This window comes from Chenopodium quinoa, unplaced genomic scaffold (assembly GCF_001683475.1).
Source record: "Chenopodium quinoa cultivar QQ74 unplaced genomic scaffold, ASM168347v1, whole genome shotgun sequence".
NCBI classification, from domain to species: Eukaryota; Viridiplantae; Streptophyta; class Magnoliopsida; order Caryophyllales; family Amaranthaceae; genus Chenopodium; species Chenopodium quinoa.
In genome coordinates, this window is record NW_018744497.1 from 2,012,376 (window position 1) to 2,028,207 (window position 15,832).

The 15,832-nt window shown below is 35.8% G+C and overlaps 1 long non-coding RNA gene across 2 annotated transcripts; it reads left to right on the plus strand.

Annotated features, from left to right (window-relative positions):
* Positions 1-7,285: 7,285 nt before the first annotated feature.
* LOC110697719 lies at positions 7,286-9,237 on the plus strand. Of its 2 annotated transcripts, none has more exons than XR_002506551.1 (3): positions 7,286-7,442; positions 8,334-8,441; positions 8,656-9,237. It is a non-coding gene; the product is annotated as an uncharacterized LOC110697719 (long non-coding RNA). The 2 variants fall into 2 exon arrangements; XR_002506552.1 differs by having other exon boundaries at positions 8,666-9,237.
* The last annotated feature ends 6,595 nt before the right edge of the window (positions 9,238-15,832 follow it).

The following is a 15,832-nucleotide window of genomic DNA, read 5'->3' on the forward strand; positions in this document are numbered from 1 at the left end:
GGTTGGCTTCGTGTTTGCTAAATAGGGTTTGATCTTACTGATCACTGAATTGTTATGTTCAACCCTAGGCACCTAGTCTATTTATAATTTCTATTATAATTAGAGTAAGAGCAAAGCCCAATCCCTCCTATTTCCTTCTCATGGTCGTCCACCTAGGGGAGAAGGCCCATCACGGGCCATTCCCTCTTATGCTTGATCTAGGCCCTTTGTGTGATCTTATAGGATCTGTTTAATTGGTCTTTGGCCTATTTTACTATCCCAAAGATCGTTAGTACCTCTAGCTGTGATATAACGATGACCCAAATGAAACAACTTAATTATCCCCATAATTTGATCCACTATATATCTAGTAATTGCACTTGAAAAAGACATAAATTCTTCACCTCTCCCATCAAATTAGGAGGGAAGAACTCGAGCTTGGGAGATAGAACTCTCCAACTTGACCTTGATCGAAGACATCTCTATCCCTAACTTTGAGATGAGAAGTGAGGTTGTTGATGGCATTAAGGTGGTCGATGGAATACACCACACTTCCTTTTCTTGGAGATTCTCTCTCTCCATCTTGCCAATCCATGTAATGCCTAACCACGTCTTCAATTATGTCAACCACCTCTTCTTTCGTGCGATTCATGGTAAGGCCATCGGCCCCCTCATCCAAGCACAATTTGCCTTGTGGACTTAAACCTCCATAGAATAATTGGATGATTTGATAGGTTAGGATTCGATGATGAGGGCATTCTCTTTCGTACTCTTCATACCTCTCCCAAGCCTCATAGAGGCTCTCATTAGGTTTTTGCTTGAAGCTTTGGATAAGAACTCCTTGGTGAACTCATCCCATGTTCTCAATGAATTGGGCTTCACCTCCTTATCCAACCACTCCTAAGCTCTTCCTATGAGTAAAAAGGGAAAGAGCTTCAAGCGAATGAACTCTTGGCTCACACCATTGACTTTTATTGTGTTACAATATTTCTCAAACTCCTTGAGATAATTTAAGGGGCTTTCATGTTTAGCTCCATTAATTTGCCTTCTCTCGATCAAAGTGATCATAGCCAGTTGGATCTGAAAGTCATTGGCGGGAGTTGTAGGTGGTGCAATGCCACTCTCAAACCTATAAGAACCGGGAATCCCAAAATCTTTCAAAGAAACTCTTGGATTCTCACCCATATTTTCTTGGTCAAGTTCTTGTTGCAATAATTCTTTACCTGATGGAGTAGGGCTCAAAGATCTTGAAGTAACTCTTCTCCTAAATATTTTCCTTTCAATTTCCGGATCAAGAGGCACAAGTGAACGAGCATGTGTACTATGTATACAAAACTCAATGAAATGATTAGTAACACGGCAACAAGTGTAGCCTAAAGAGAAAAATCTTTTTTGTGTTTTCAATAAGAAAGAAATAGACTCAACAAATTAAAGCAAACAAACTACGCCATTCCCCAGCAACGGCGCCATTTGACAACGGGTAAAACTAGGGTTGTTATACTAGCTTACCTACGTCAACTAAATTTATAACCAAACCTACACCTAGTATAGGGGCAAGTCCAAGTTGATCCACAGAGAATGGGTGGAGGGTTACTATAGTTTTGTGTCAAGCTACCTCGAAGCAAAAGTGTGAATGTGGTATAAGCTTAACTAGTCAAGCAAGCAAGAAATAGAAAAGAATCAATCACAAAGATTCTAGGGATTAGGTTCCACATATAATCGTGATAGAGGTGCCAAATTTAGGGTAAATCGAAGCAAATGAGTGTTGCAAGGACTAATGGTAATTTGCAATCAAAGAGTTCAAAAGGCTATCTAGACTAATTGTCAAGCTAGATTTCAACTATGAATGACAAACTAATATATCACAATTCAAACAAATTGAAAATTAAAAATCTCAAATCAAGTGGTCATGTCATCAAGATCAACAATGCAATCAATTTTAGCAATCTAGGTTGATCAATCCTATCTAACTAAACACATGCACAAATCCATCAATCAATTTAATCACAACAATATATTGATCAAAATCCCCAAATTAGCAACAATCTATCAATCATACATGCTTTCCTAACACCCTAGCTAAGAAATCTACTCATTAATCATTATGAATTGAAAAAACAAAACAAAGCTATTCATCATCATAATTGCAAATGTAATAAAGCTTAATCAATTAAGCTAAATCAAGTTTAAATAAGCAAAATCAATTTGAAATTTCATCAACAACAAAACTTAAATGCAATTATTGAAAGCAAGAAGAAAAAGAAATCTTACGAACATGAAAATCATAAGGAAATTAAGCTTGGATTGAATTGAATTGAAGATCAAATGTTGAAATCTACACTAACTCTCTTTAGTTTCTCTCTTTAATTAGCCTCTCTAATCTCTTAAAAATTCTAAAAAATAAAGTCTCCCCAAAAATAGAAGGTCTGTACAATTATATAGTTACAAGAGAAATAGAGTAAAATCGAGCATAAATCGCAATGCAGGGCAGCTCAGGCAGGTTCATTAGCTTAAGAGAGCAGAGCTTCCGGGCCGAGCAAACCCACTTTTGGCTCGAGCAATCTTGGCTGAGCAGCCTGTGTGCCCTACCTGAGCTGCTGCTTAAGCGGGGCTGCGGATGAGGGTCATTGCTTGCGCACAGGGCTTTGCGCGACTGGTGCTATGTGCGAGGACTTCTCGGGCAGGTCATGCCACTCGGGCGAGCAAAGGTTGTCTCCCCAGCACAGATACGATCCTTCTTCTTCAATACTTGGGCATGCGTTCTTGCACAAGCAACCTGCCCAATCAAACTTGCCTTGACTTCTAACTTAATGTGCTTATACTCTAACTTTCCGAACTCGATTTTGTTGACTTCTAAAGCTTGTGTTGGGATTCCTCCTCGATATTTGAGCCTCGAAAAATCCCGACACACCTACAAAACAAGCCAAACCAAACGAAAAGCGAGAGAATAGCAAAGAAATGCATAAAATTTGAGCTAATACACTCAAATTGTAAACATCCTACTTAACATATCGAGTCTCAAAAGACAACGCACGAGATCTGGTAAATTTCTTATTAGAGTCACCCAACAAAAATCAGGGGATTCGAAGCCTGACAGATAACCTAACAATATGCATGTGCACCACAAAACAAAATCAACTTGTAAATGTGGGGGATTCAAACAAATAATAAACACACACATACCTAATGAATCATATTTATATACGATTTATAGACATATTTATGCTATTTGTATATTTCTTTTTAGGTCTTATAGTCGCTTTCTAGATCATATTATAATAAGTTGTCCATTTTTTCCTTTATTACGCTTCGTTTGTGTTTTCTTAATTTTTCAGATAGTTTTCATAACTTGGACTCTTTTGGAGTGGTTTTGGAAGAATCGGACAATAAAAGGATGAAAATTCGATAACTCGAGGTTGCTCAATGAAAGATATGCGCTTGTTAAAGCCTAGGTTGAGATTGATATACGTGAGGAATGAATAAAGCTTCCACAAGGGTCGCTGTGAATCTTTTGGAAATTAATTTGAGTTAGGAACGAAGAAAAACAATGGTTTGCAAAGTGTCAAAACTGACCTTTGTCCACTCTTTTGGTCATAACTTGAGTTTTACAAATTGTATTGAAGCGATTTAAGTTGTATTGGAAACAAGATTGAAGAGCATTTACAATCCCCAAGATGACTCCTAGAACAGAAGTTATGGCTATTTCAATTTGAGCATTGTACCCTGCGACCATACCCCGCGCCCACTCGAAGCTTCGTACCTTCTGCCAGGTCGCAGCCAATCCCGTGCCCACAGGATTTGGCGAGTGCATGACTAGCCCACGAGGCTTCATCGCTGCACATCCTCACTTGTCCCTTGATTCCATCGATCTTATTCATGCCACGTCATCTTCTACGTGACACATCATCTTCTATCGTCCAATAGTATTTCAACTTATGTAATTTATATTTTCTTATTTATTTTCTTTAATTATTTTTAGATTGAATTTAAGATAATATAAAGACTCCAAGGGATTTTTATTTTCCCTTATGCCATTTTATGCCTTTTATTATTTTACGTTCATTGTAGATTACTCTTGAACCCTAGTTTCTCATGGCATCTCCATGGATGATTCTTGGGTTTATTATTTCAATTAAGGTATTTTATACCTATTTCTTGATTTTAATTATGCTTTATTTGTTATATCTAGTTATAATTATTTATTTCATGCTAGAGTAGTTTAATTCTAGGGTTTGGGAATCCATGTTTATATAATGAATCTTGATTGATATTATTAATATTTTGATTATTGATTTCTCTAATTGATAGTCTTTAATTGTTAATCTTGCAACCTGATCAATTGTTTGATTAGTAATTGTTAATAAGAGTTTAAATTGAAAGATCTTACTTTTAGAGGCTTACCTAAAATTAGCAATTCTGATTATGTTAGCGACTGAACTACATATGTTGAATTGAGAGAATTATGACCCGACCGTAGGCATAGCAATTGCTCTAGATAATTGATTGATTGAATTAGTATTGACATTTGATATATTAGAACTATAAATATGGTGAACCTAACCCTAGGTCTTTTTATTTTTTATTCCTTTCTTAATTTAGACTACTTTTCTATCACAACACGTAACATGTAGTTTAAGTTTTGTTAGGAATTTATTTTTGACAGGTGTACGATAACCAATTAATACCAAAGTTCCCCAAGCATACACTTGGAGGCTAACAAATTGGAAAAGCATATCTTGGTATCCTAGAGTACTAAGATTTCCTAGACAAGCCTAAATGTGCAATTTCGTTCACAAAAGGGCTCTAAATACTTCTCATTTCTAGCATAACCTAACCATGGTCTAGACAAGCTAGTCCGAAGTGCTCATGACATGGAAAATGGAAATAAAATACTTTACATTTTCCTATGATCAAATCATAAAGTGCCTAAAGCAATCCTTTCGCTTTTACTCCTATCTTAAGCAAGTTTGTACTACATTTATGAACTACAACTGAAAAAAATGCTTCATTTCCAAACTTATATTGCTAAATTGGGGGCTTACCTTTTGAAACTTAACCTTCAATTAGCAAGGTACGATTATAACAAGAGCAAACAAAGACTTCAAATGACACAATTTACTAATGTTCGTACTTGAAACGTTTTGAACATAGTTAAACATAATGCATTGGACCATATGCAATAGCTAAGCCTAATCCATAGCATTAGGTCGATTCTCTTGAGTTTGACAGCGCTCAAATTTTTATTCCTCCTTAAACATTGTTTTTTCTAATTGCTAGGCATAGTGGATTGCTTCCTCACACATGTTTGCGACAAAATTTTTCTCAAAATTCATTACACTTTATTTCCCCTTTCCGTCTACATATTTTACCTCTTTCATTTCATTTGACTAAAGCATTCGCATTGCATGCCTTTATGAACATTTTGAGCGGCTTTTAAAAATGTTTGGCATCTCCTAATGGACGTGGAGAAGGTGGTCATTCCTTTATTGATTTGAGGAACGTCTTTCTTCCACTGATTTATCCATTGATTTGATAGATGGATGCACCCCTCCATTGATTTTAGGGAGCATTTTGCTTCCGACTGATTCCTCCATTAACTTGAGAACGGTCCACCGGTGTTTTAACTTCCTACCATTGATTCGAGGTTTTACTTTACTTCCTCCATTGACTCAAGGATTTTACTTTGCTTCCTTCATCAACTCGAGGTCCTTTTCTTTGCTTCCCGACACCTCCACTAACTTGAGGTGCTATGCCTTTCTTCCCACACCTCCACTGACTTGAGGTGATTTATTTTGTGAAATCCCCATTAACTCGAGATGCTCATTTCTTCCAAACGTTTTCTTCGGCCAAAAATTACAATTTACTTCCATCTTCCAGTATTTTAAAAGCTATTGAATATCATTTTGCAAATCCTTCCAATGACTTCCGCCTTTTCAATGTTTTGGCTTTTAAATATCGTTTTCAAAATTCATTTGTCGCACACCTTTGGACTAGGGTCTCAATGACATTTTTGAGAGTTCCCTAAGCCTTCGATGACATTTCGAGAGGGTAACAAATACATTGTTTTCTTCAGTAATATCCCTTTAGTCAAATGGCATCAATTGAGCCCATGATAGGCTCATTGCTGCACCGAGGTTCACTTTAAACCTCACATACTGTGGGCTCACATCAAGCTAATTAGTTCCAGCCTTGAAGTATCTTATACTTCTTTGCTACTTTGACAATCGTCTTTTCAAGACTTGGTCAAAGTGGAGGCTAACTGTAGACATCTACTTTTAGCCTCCTGTCTCGCCGGAGAGTGCAATGACGAAAGCAAAACCAATTTCCCTAGATTCGAGCAGTGTGGAACTTTTATGGATTGAATAAAGTGTGAAAAAATGGATCGTGGATCCACAAACCTCAATGCAAACCCTGTAAATAGATGGAAGTATCTCAAAGCCTTTCAAAAGCCTCAAAAATAAACTTCTGACTTGTACGAATTAAATAATAGGCTAGATTATGCCTAAGGCCCAAAGCCTTTACACGGAAAATAATGTCGCGCGCAACCAAAATTTTTACGCGCAACAGGCCAATGTAGTCCAATTTGTTGAGCGCAGCAGGCACGTGCATTTGGATAGAATGCGCTAAGTTCCGCATAGAGTATTAGAATAAATTCTTCCAGCGTTGCTGATTAGGCAACGCTGAGCGTGTTAGCGCTGCTCACTTGACTTGGTCAACAGCACAGTACAATATCCGATTCTCGCACGCAGCATCCGTATCCTGGAAATAAAAAAGATCACAAGAAGATTGATAATCTCAGCAAGCGCAAGACATCCTCTTGCGCGCTATTAGTCAACGCAGCCAGTAAAGTTGCGCGCAACCGTCTAACGCGATCGGATAGGTTGCGCGCACCTTTTTCTCCGCGGCGCTAAAGGCCTCCAAACCCTAGCTTCCCCACCTATATAAACCCCCCTTCACTCGTCCTTATTCTTCACGAAAATCATTCAAAAAAACACTCTTTTCTTGGAGCATGGCAAAACCCCTCCATAATTCTCTCTTCTCTTAATTCTTCTAGCCTTCCTATTATCAAAACGCTTCTTGAAACACTATAGGAAACGAGCGAGTGCGAAAAGTCGAGAAAAGTCCATAAATAGGCGAAATGTTGTTCGAACGACGAGAATTGGTAAGTAAACCTGAGCACTCCTTAAGTCAGATAAAATGAATCAATGGCTCAGATGAGTTCCTAGTTCTTATATATAGGAACTAGGAACTCATCTGAGCCATTGATTCATTTTATCTGACAGTTAGGATGCTGTTCGCTTTTTTGCTAGAGTAATGGCATTTTGGTAAATCTATCCGATACTATCCAGAGTTCTTTTTTTTTTTTTTTTTTTTTTTTTTGCTTTCTCTCTTATCTGTATACTATGAATTCTCTCTCTAGCGATTATTTTTCCTTCGATCTTCGCTCCGTATTCTTTGATTTGGTAAATTGAATTTCTTAGCTGGTTATTGTCGATGATGAAAAGTAATTTGTTTGATTGTGTCGTTGCTTTAATTCGATTTTAAAACAAGTTTTTTGCGATTTTTATTACGAAATTATGGGTTATGATTGAATACTTTGTGAGTTCAATTGATATATTTGGTCTTTTTAAATTATATGTTTGTGTGTTCGAATTTTATTTGTTTTTATTACAATTTTTTAATGAAAATTTTGATTTCAATATCTCATTTGATGGTGAATTTGATAGTTAGGTTTTGGTAGTGGATGAATGTGGTTGGATTGAGTATTTAGTTTTGAGTTTTGTGATCGATTGGTGAATTATTTGAATTTATTAGTTAATAGAATTGGAGTACTAATTAGGGTTCAGAGTGCAATTGAGTTACATTGTAGTAGTTATTTATTTCAAACTATTCGATTGATTTGCATAAATTTGGGATTTTTTTTATTTTAAATTAAATCAAGGTAGAACTTAACTGCTCATCTGTGTTCACAAACAATCTTTACCATTAGGTGCATTTAGTTCATAGTTTAATTCATCTTTTCTTTCATTTATAATGCATTTAGTTCATAGTTTAATTCATCTTCTTTTTCATTAATAATCTTATTTTTGGTTAGTAGTCAGTAGCTTATCTCATATCATTGTTTTAGATTACAAATTACAATATAGTTAATATAATTCCAAGATCCAGAGGCTACAATATAGGACTAAAATAGATATAGGCTATCATAGTCTGGACAGGAGGTTTGACATGATACTTTAGGCCATATTTCTGTTTTATTACACCGAAGCATAGGCTATAGATAAATAAAATACAATATACATCGTTATTGATTAAATATCCTCTAACAGTACAACTTCTTTTCATTTTATTAGTGTTGATGCAGTGCTTGGGAAGGCACGACTAGAGCTTATGGACTGATATTCAAGGATTCAGTCAGAATTGTGCAAAGAGCATTTCTAAGACCAAGGGTCAAGAATGAGGTGATTATATAAGTTGTGGCTCTTGGAAGTTTACAAATTGCTAATGTTGAGTATAGTTTGGCCAGCTACCTAGATTATGCCTCATGGTTTCAAAGTGGTGTCATTCTTTTCAAATTGGATTTTTTGCTAACTTGTGATAGCTTGGAGAATTATCTAGATAGTGAAATTCTATTTACTTTTGAGTTTGTCTTATTTACTTTTATGTTGATGGTAGTTATTTACAGGCTGCCTTGGGCGTTGTGCAAATGGTGTGGCTATATATGCTCAAGGAGCACGGGGCAAAGGGTGTGGTGCTGTGTGTCGGTTGTTGTTGTACTGTTTGGGTGGGCGAAGGAGCTTGGTGGGTGATGTGTATTCAATGCTAGAAACAAATGGAAAGAGGCTAGCTTTCAGATTTTGGACTTCACTGTAATGTGTACACTGTACTTACAATAATAAAATGGGGCATAGATTTTTTTTTTTATTTACTTTTGAGTAATTTTTTATTACTATACATTAGCCTACTAGTTCGAAAGGTAAAGCATTGTGCAATTGCACAAAAGATGTGGCTTAGAATCCCACGTAGGTTTATATGTGTAATTCAGAGACTAAGCTTTATAGTTAAGTTTAGTTATGTGATTAATTAGATTTCTATTGTTTTTGTTTACTTTTGATATTATTTTATTTGTTTATAACTTGAAATCCTTTACATTGAACTCTATATTTTTTTCTTATAACTTTTACTCACTTTGTTAGGATATAAAAGTCAATTACTCAGAGATTTTTTGTGCTACAATAAAGTTTGCATATTGATTAGTCATTTTACGATAATTTTATTGATCGAATACTTTACAGCTAATTTTATTGTTAAAAATACTTTAGAGCTAATTTAATTAACTTTTTAGATAATTTAATTTACTATTAAGATATTTTGAATAACTTTAAAGTGTTTTAATTGACTTTTTAGTTAATTTAAATTACTATTAAGATATTTCGAATAACTGATTTGTACAAACTTTGAGCCGGAAATCTGCTAGAATATACTTGCTATTCCTCTGTCACGAAGGCTACCAAATGATGCACTCTATTGGGGATTCACAAAGGATGGTTCTTTTTCTGTAAAATCTGACTTGCGGGGAGGGGAGGGGGGGGTTTATCTGCTGTGAATAACGTGACTCTGATAACTGGTGATGAAGATCACTGGAAGGGCATTGGAATTTTGAGGCCAGGGTCCACCAAAATTGAGACACTTCTTGCGGAAAGCTTGTAAGGGCTTAATGGCTGTCAAAAACCACTCTAATATCACCACATTGTTCAAGATAAATCATGTTCCATCTGCAATGCTAGCAGCGAAACAATTATTCACACCCTGTTCTGAGTGTACTCATGCTGCGATTTTTGTAGGCTGGAGTATTGGGTTAGGGGCTGTTATCAGAGATGACAAGGGTGCGCTAGTTGTTGTCCTGGTGCGTACAATGAAGATTTGCTATGGGTTGGCTACTGCTGAAGCATTAGCTACGCGTATGGGGCTGGTGGTTGCTAAGAGGCTATTATACCAACGTGTAGGGCTTGAGTGTGATGTTGCCACTGAGGTGAAGTCTATAAACTTGGGCAGACATGGAAGGGCTTCTATTGATCTGATTTATGAAGATATTCACTTGCTGCAAGTTAATTTTGCTCTCTTCTCCTGTACAGGGGGTAATGGTGTTGCTCACATAGCAGGTAGGCTTAACCCATCTAATGGCTTGAGCATTTGTTTGTAAACTCTTGTCCGCAAAGTTTAATATCCTTGGCAGAGCTCGATCTCCTTTAATTAACTTTTGGTACTGTTTTATTTACTTTTAACTTGAAAACCTATACATTATGCTTGGGTTTTTAATAAGCGAAAAATTGATATAATGGAAGTGTTGAACAAAGCAATAAACTGGGTGGCTGAGTATGGAAGTGCGAATGAGAATAAGAGATTTAAAGGAGGAAGTTGTTCTTCTCCTGCTCATTGGGTGCCCCCTGAGAAAAATATGTACAAAATTAATTGTGATGCAGCTGTGTTCAATGGAAGTTGCATAGGTATAGGGGGAGTAGTGAGGGATAATGTAGGATATGTGCTGTCTACTTGTCTAAAGATGGAAGGAGTCTTCAATGTGGAGGTGGCTGAAGCCCTGGGTGCAAGACATGCATTACAATTAGCATTTCATGCAGGCCTTCGTATAGTAGTACTCCAAACAGACTGCCTGAAGCTTTTCACTCATTTGAGTAAAAGATTGCTAAGCGTACAATTTTTGGTCTAATCGTGAAGGATATATTAGCTATTTCATCCTTATTTACATTATGCTTTTTTATTTAGGATATATTAGCTATTTCATCCTTATTTCTAAGCCTACAATTTTTGAGGCATTTTTAATAACTTTAAAGTGTTTTATATTTACTTTTAGAGATAACCTATGTAGGAATCAAACCTACACCTCTATGCATCCGTATAGTGCTCTACCAATTGAGCTAATTGGTTTACTTTAAAGTTTATTTTGTTCACTTTAGAGTCTCACAAATTACACTTGTAGAAAAACTTAGAGGAAAAGAGGCTTGATATCGCCAAATATGGGTACACAATTGTATGATTGCCACTTGAATCTCAATCGTTGTCTCTTGAAGGTGAGATTATAAGACACTGCCCCTTACTAAATATAACATATTCCATGTATCCATTTTGTAAATATATGATGGCTTTTGTATCCATCTTCAATTATTCCTCTATTTGTAGGTTACCTTCTACAAAATCTTTATTCACTAAATTCTGGCAAAATACAACTTGATCTTCTTGATCAATTTATTTTGTCAATCAAGAGGGTATAAACGACTTTTCCATCATTAAATAGGGGGCAAAATGGTAATACCCTATGTTGTGACTCATCCATTTTCCACTAATGCAAGTAACTTGTGATGGATGGTACACATAGGATGTTATGGCACAATTTTGCTATTAGAGTATTTGCCTCTACATCAACCCCATGTGCCATAAATGCACCTACCCATTTTAAAGATTGATTTAAATTTTTTTTAAAAAAATTTATGTTTGTATCGAAATGCAACTACGGACTACCCCTTGTAAATTTTGAATATTTATAATTTTAAAAAATTAATGTATAGAATTTTCAAAAAACTAATGTATTGATATTAACTTTGTTTTAATTTGTTTTACCAACTTTTACACCGCATATTCTCAGCTATGTAATTAATTAATTCCACATTAACCTATTAGGCATTAGTCGTTATTGCATTTCATTACAAAGATTAATTACACGGTAAAAAAAGGAAAATTTGTTTGTTGTTATCATTAATCCCAAATTACAATAATTGATATTGCATAATTTAGTATAAAATTTAGCTGAATTAGGGGAAGCCCAATGTTGCAATTTTTAAGTATGTGAAGCCCAATATAGCAACATGGGTCAAAATTCACAAATGGTGAGGCCTAGATTTTCACTCCATATAATATTTGGGCCATATAAAATAGGTTATGTATGTAAACCATTGTGTTTTGACCCAAATCCCTACTCATTTAATGAATGTAAACTAGTTCATGTTAAATGTGATTATCACTTATAATATGTTTCAATAATATACGAAGTACTACGTTTACCAATTACCAATTCCCCCAGATTGGGTCTTTGACCTCTTATTATTCAATCTATGGACTGTAACTTTTTTTAATTATAACATGTTTAATTAATATACTACGTGTACCAAAAAATATTGGGCCAAATTGAGAATGTTACATCTCATTAGTGAATTTAGTGTTATTATAACTTGTTTCACAATAAAGAATGTTTACCAAATAGAGGTGTGCCAAATTGGGCGTGTAACATCTTAGTAGTCAATCACTCAATCTACTATAACTTGTTTCAATTGTACCTTGTTTCAGTGTTATTAAAGTTGGGCCAAGTCACATCTTATTAGTCATATTCAAAAGATTAAGTACCATTGGATTGAATGCAATAGGTAATTCGTAAATAATATACTACGTTGCATATTAGTTTGATTTCAATCATAGACTTCTAAATCCTACCTCTCTGAAAATGATTAGTACAAACTATAAAGACATTAATATTTAGGTTCATTTAACTACATAACTGGAGAGAGAGTAACACGTCAGATCGTCATGATGAATGAAAATTTGGCAGGATGAATGAAGATTACTAAATTAATCCAGTAAATAACATTCCACAAACAACCATTCAAACTAAGTAAAAGCAAATTTTTAATCAACATAAACCATTAAACATTACACATACCATAAGTCCATAAACCATTCGATAAAAGCAACTTTCTAATCAACCTATACATTAAAACATTACTTTAACCCCTTAATTGCCGAGTTGATGTTTTCAGATTACAGAAACACTAAAAGGCAATCAAACATAGCTAAAATCTTAAAAACCAAAATAAATCCATGAAAAAGGCAACCAAACTATGTTAAATCTTAAAAATCCAAATCCATCAAAATATTGTTTACATTTCCAAAAAACAACAGAGCAAAGAGATCGAGGCCTACACCATGTTGTAGAAGTTGCTGGGGGAGCGACCATAAGCGTCAGAATCACTTGAACTCGAATCAGATTCATCATCATCATCAGTTCCCGAACCAGAAAAGTAAGGGGGAAGAATGTGATCATCTGGCTCCTGGTCATCTTCTATGTCAATACCATGTGGCTCCTGGGCTTCATGGTCAGAGTCATCGGAGCAGTCATCCCCATATTCAGAGCCCTCTTCTTCAGATGAAGGATCATCTTCCTGTTACTCTCCATCCCCGACTCGGTTATCTTCTTGTGGTGGTCGTACAACAACCCGGTGATGTTCCGCCTCCCTCAACAACCTCGAATTCAGCCGTTCTTTGCTGTTTACTTCATCTGTGTTTCTCTTTTCCATGCCCTTGAGATTAGGAGTTGAATCGCACTTGTTTTCCATTTTTTGGCAAAGAAGAATTTACGTGTGTGGAGAAAGGAAATTAAGGGGAAACAAAGGATAAAGTGCAGTCGAGAAGGGGGAAAGTGTTTGATAATGGTGATGTCAGGGGCTATATGATATGTGACGTTTGGGGGTTTGTGGTTTAAACGAAGCTCTTGCTAAATGATGCAATTATCTGTTTACATCCTTCTTCGTGTTATGCCTTACTACATAAGCGTTGTTGTACTTCGGTTCAATTTTTTAATAAATTTTACAATTAATTTGAGGTTGTAAAAAAAAAAAGGAATAATTTACATTAAAATTATGACCAACTTCAGTGTTGTTTATCTCCATTCTATTACGACATAAGTCATTAGTACATTTATTTTTTTGAGTTTGTCAAACCCGATTTTCCAGAATTTAGCTCGTATTGTGTTGATCGAGTTAATCTAAACTCCTTGATACGTGACCAATGTGAGTCAAATTATTATATAAGAGTTTATAAGTAAATATAAAGTCGACGTTAAGATACATCTAATGTATAGAGTTCATGAAAAAAAGAGCAACTGACAATGTAGCAAGACATAGTAGACGTATTACAATTTCCAAACAAGACCGAAAAAGCACAATAATGGCCTATGCAAACGACACCTTGAAAGACGGTGGAGATTTGGAAATCATCTGCACCACCAGTCCATCCCCCTTCTTAATCTTTTCTCCCCGGATCATGTTAGATATGCCACTCCTGATGTTGCATAGCCTGATTTGGTCACTTGAATCCCTTTTGACATACAGACAACACGGGTACTTCGTAGTCATCCATACATCAACAACCGTTTCAGGCCCTAGGGAGTCCAAATGAGATCTTGCAAAGTCCAATGGCACATTCTACAAAATTGATTGTTAACATGGGAATGGCGACATCAAAGCAAAACATAATAAAGGCAAAACATTAACTTGGTACAAAAATCTAATTTAGTTGTGCGCATGAAAGGCAAAACATTGACATAGTATAACACTTTATTTAGGTGTATGCACGAGTAATCAAGGCAAGCCATAATTATAGTACCGGAATCTAATTTGGATGTCTGCATGAATAATCAAGGAAAAACATTAACATCGTCCAATAATCTAATGTAGTTGCTCAATAAAGTTAACATTATTATAGTGCTAGTCTGATAAAACACCACATGCACTAACTAACTTTAAGCTAATCATTGTAATTTTTAAACTTTGAGTCGGGGGGAGGGGAATAGCCTCATATTCAATATTATTATGTTATTTTTTTATCCAAGAAATAGTGTGTATACCAAATTTTATAAGTGAATAGTAGCTTCAATGCAAGTATAATAAGTGGGTATCCAAAAACTAGGGATGTTAAAAAAAAACCCAACCCGATTATCCCGTCCCAATTTCCCAACGACCCGCATAAAACCCGACAGGAAATTTTCAAAATTTTCTGTTTTTTTCGAGACGGGTACCCGTTCTGGTAAAATAGCACTTTCGTGGGCCGGGACACGGGACAAGCTTTGCTAATTTCGGGTACCCGAATACTCGTTAAAAAAATATATCGTATGAATAACCGGATTTAAGGCCCAGCCCACTTAGACAATTAGACCTAGGGTTCCAATAACTCCAAAAAAAACAAAAAAGCGCACAGACCTCAGACTTCTTCTTCTCTCTCTCTTGCGCCTCATCTCCATAGATAGACCCAATCTCCCAATCTCTCTCCTTCCTCAGATAGACCCAATCTCTCTCCTTCCTCAGATAGACACGGTCGCTGCCATTATCACCACCACCACCTTAACCTTGCATCCTCCACTCCACTTAATTAATTTCAAATTTGGGAGATAAGATTTGAGGTAAAGAAGAAGGTGGTAATGGTGACTGAGTAGATGATGATGTATCTTTATTTTTATGTAAAATTTTATTTATTTTGATCAACTTCCATGTTTCCCAAGTCAATTGCTGCAGATCTCCAATTTGGGAAGATGGGAACCTTTCCTTTTTTTTTTTTTTTTTTTTATCTTTAATCACTGATTTGGTCTTTACGATTAGTGTTCCTGACTTTTAAGAACCTCTTTTCATCTTTAATTATTTATTTGATTTGTGGCAACCAATTGATTAATATGAACTCTATTTTGTTTTTATTAAGAGCAATTTTATGTCTTCTGATTAATAAAAAGTATTTATTTCATGATATTGATAGATAAAACTGAAATTGAAAGAGGCATGATTTGAGTGCTTCACAAATCCGGGTACCCGTGTCCCGTCCTGGATAATTCGGGTACTCGAATACCGGGTACTCGAATTTTCCGGGACGGGACACGGGCCGACTTATCAACTACCCGAAGATCCGGGCACCCGGATTGTCGGGTACCCGAATATCCGGGTACCCAGATCTGAACACCCCTACCAAAAACCCCAAAAATTGCATTTTCCAAAAAATCTTACCAGTCTGCCTACATTAA